Here is a 3,733-nt window from a genome sequence, read left to right on the forward strand (position 1 = left end):
CGTTCTGATCGGAAAACCGGTTAAGGAAGTAGCCTGTTTTTCAATCCAGGTCATAAACCATCTTTGAGCAAAATTTCATTTTCAAACAGGTGGCAATTCTTAAAAAAGTAGCCTATTTTCCAGTCTAGGTCATAAGCTATCTGTGTGCAAACTTTCTTGCAAATCAGTTCTGTCATTTACGCGTATTAATTTAATTAAACTTTCATAATACGTGACAACTCTTAAAATAGTAGCCTATTTTCCAACATAGGTCATAAGCTATCTCTGTGCGAAATGTCATGCAAATCTGTTCAGTCATTTCCGCGTATTAATTTAATTAAAACTTTTTTAACAGGTGGCAACTCTTCCAAAAAATTAGCCTATTTTCCACTGTAGGTCATAAGCTATCTGCTTGCAAAATTTCATGCAAATTCGTTCAGACTTATCCGCGTATTAATCTAATTAAACTTTTTTAGCAGGTGGTAACTCTTAAAAAGGTAGCCTATTTTTCAACCTAGCTCATAAGCTATCTGTGTGAAAACTTCCATGCAAATCAGTTCACTCATTTCCGCGTATTAATTAAATTAAACATTTATAACAGGTGGCAACTCTTAAAAAAAGTAGCCTACTTTCTAACCTAGGTCATAATCTATCTGTGTGCAAAATTTCATGCAAATCCGTTTAGTCGCTTCCGCGTATTAATTTAATTAAACTTTTTAACAGGTGGCAACTCTTCCAAAAAATTAGCCTATTTTCTACTGTAGGTCATAAGCTATCTGCTTGCAAAATTTCATGCAAATCCTTTCAGTCGTTTCCGCGTATTAATCTAATGAAACTTTTTTAACAGGTGGCAACTCTTAAGAAAAGTAGCCTATTTTCCACTGTAGGTCATAAGCTATCTGTGTGCAAATTTTCATGCAAATCCATTCAGTCGTTCTCGCATATTAAATGAATTAAACTTTTTTAACAGGTGGCAAATCAGTTCACTCATTTCCCCGTATTAATTAAATTAAACATTTCTAACAGGTGGCAACTCTTAAAAAAAGTAGCCTACTTTCTAACCTAGGTCCCAATCTATCTGTGTGCAAAATTTCATGCAAATCCGTTTAGTCGTTTCCGCGTATTAATTTAATTAAACTTTTTTAACAGGTGGCAACTATACCAAAAAATTAGCATATTTTCTACAGTAGGCTATAAGCTATCTGCTTGCAAAATTTTATGCAAATCCATTCAGTTGTTTCCGCGTATTAATTTAATGAAACTTTTTTAGCAGGTGGTAACTCTTAAAAAAGTAGCCTATTTTTCAACCTAGCTATCTGTGTGAAAACTTCCATGCAAATCAGTTCACTCATTTCCGCGTATTAATTAAATTAAACATTTATAACAGGTGGCAACTCTTAAAAAAATATCCTATTAACTAATCTGGCCCATAAGCTATCTGCGTACAAAACTTAATGCAAAGCCGTTCAGTCGTTTCCGCGTGATGATTTCCCAAACATCCAAACATACAAACTTTCACATTTATAATATTATTAGTAAGATTTCTGTATTAACAAGTTTATATATAAATTTCGAATCTTTGTTGTTTTTATATTGCTACAAGGTGCTGGCTCATAACTTGAATCATATATGAACCCTAAAAGATTTATATAAGAGTAAAAAATATTTGTTTTTGAAGCTGGTATTTCTTACCTACCTACACTGAGGGAAAAAAATGTTAAAATCAAATAGAAACTATAAACGTCAACGAAAGTACTGTATATTGGTAAATATTCAATTTAATAACGCGCATATTAAAATGACCGCCTTCGTACTGAAAAAGCATCCGTGAAGTGACTAATCAAGACAAAAACTAAAAAAAAAATTAATTTGCATGTTGCCTGCAGTGGTATTCGAACCCGACCATCTCCAGATATCAACAACTTGTGGCAAGCACCTTTGCATGTGCTACCTACGCCTACCAAATCAGTTTGCAAACTACCAAACTTTTTTTCCTCATTAAAGCTAGATTTCTTGAATTTACGGGATTTTCAGCACAAATTAACAGCCAAAATAAAAACTACACATATTATTGTTTACAGTATTAGTTAACAATTTATACAAATTTTAATGTTAAACAAAACAAATTCGTGCCTTTAAAAAAAAGAATTTACTTATTCCATAAAAATATTTTGCAAAAAATGTAAGTATCTTTGAGATTAATTTGATTTATTCAAACATTTTTTTCTGTGCGTGAAAAAACAAAATCAGACATTTTATGCATTTCAATCAAAAAATTCCCAAATTCGTTTCAATTTGCATACACTCGCACTTTTTTACCAATACAACTACACATTGCAAATTGCCTATCATCAATTTTTCTTTCAAGACGATAAGTAATTTCTCGTTCTATCGCTGATCGATCATAGCTTTGGGAAGTTAGTTTTTGTTTGCAGAAAATTGTCTGCTTAATAAAATATAGAAAAAAACAAAGAAATCGTATACGTGTGAACCAAGAACGATAGAATACAAGATTGCGCATTCCCGCAGAATGACATTTGTGGCAACGGGTAAACAAAGAATATGGCGAAGAACAATGAGTTAACAGTTGTGAATTTGCAGTGAGAAAACGTGTTTTCTTCACGATTCACCAATTTCTCAAGCCATATTTGAATATGGCAAATTAAGCACAACGTTATCAAAAAATATACAACCACTCTTGAAATGTGTTCAAAAGAATAGGTCTTATTAATTAACTATTATAATTTTCGTGTTTGTATTGCAGGTGCCGAAAAAGTGACAATATCTTGTCGCAGCGCATGTTTTCCGGCGAAAGTGGTCGATGCTTGCTTACCTCCGATTTTAATTTGTAATTTGTGGTATTTCAACGTTTTCCTTACGCTGGTGTCTAAATTGTATGGCTTCTGCTGCCAGCAGAACTCTACCCACTTTCTGGCCAAGGCGTCGTCGCGGGGAAACAAAAAAAACTGCATTTGGGGCCTTTGTCCCTACAGCTGCTGCAATTCAACACACTACACGACATTTTTATAAAGTTTTTATTACAAATAAAACGATTTTTACTTCAGAACGCACGAATTACTTCGATTTTTCACTTGAAAGTACACAATACGTTTGCAATACATTTGCACTTGTTTATAAACAAAAAGTTTGTTTACGTATTGCCATAAACGTCAAAGTCGGCAAAACCAAAGTAGCGGTTTCGGGAATGCGCCACCTTCAGTTCATTACACCATGCGTGTGAACAAAGTGAAAGCAATGTTTTGAACGTGTAAACATAAATTAAGCGAACAAATTTTAATGCTCAATTCGTTTTTTCAAAAATATATGCGTAATAAATATTGTATGAAAATATTATTTTTAAATACGAACATTTTTAAACGATAATCAAATATAAAGTATTCATTTTTACTATGCATTATTTCCCTCAGTATAAGACTCCTTTCGGAATCGTATATTCTGAACGCTCAGAATATGTTTGCGGGGATCTTAATTCTATCGGCTGGGTGTATGGTGTGTCGAGTTAGCGCTACATACCACTTTTTCTTAAAAAATTAATGGCATAGTAACATACTGGATATCTCAATTCTATCGAGTAGGTGAAGTTGGCACTACATACCATTTATTCTTAAAAAACGTAACAAAGCAACAAACATTTTTTTTCACAACAAAGCTACAATTAATGCCGTTATAATGCTTTTGTTATTAATGCTTGTGTGACAACATAATGGCGCACGCCACAAATTGGAGAAGCTCT

Source organism: Rhagoletis pomonella, unplaced genomic scaffold, assembly GCF_013731165.1.
Source record: "Rhagoletis pomonella isolate Grant_MI unplaced genomic scaffold, Rhpom_1.0 Rhpom_scaffold_00003, whole genome shotgun sequence".
Lineage (NCBI taxonomy): Eukaryota > Metazoa > Arthropoda > Insecta > Diptera > Tephritidae > Rhagoletis > Rhagoletis pomonella.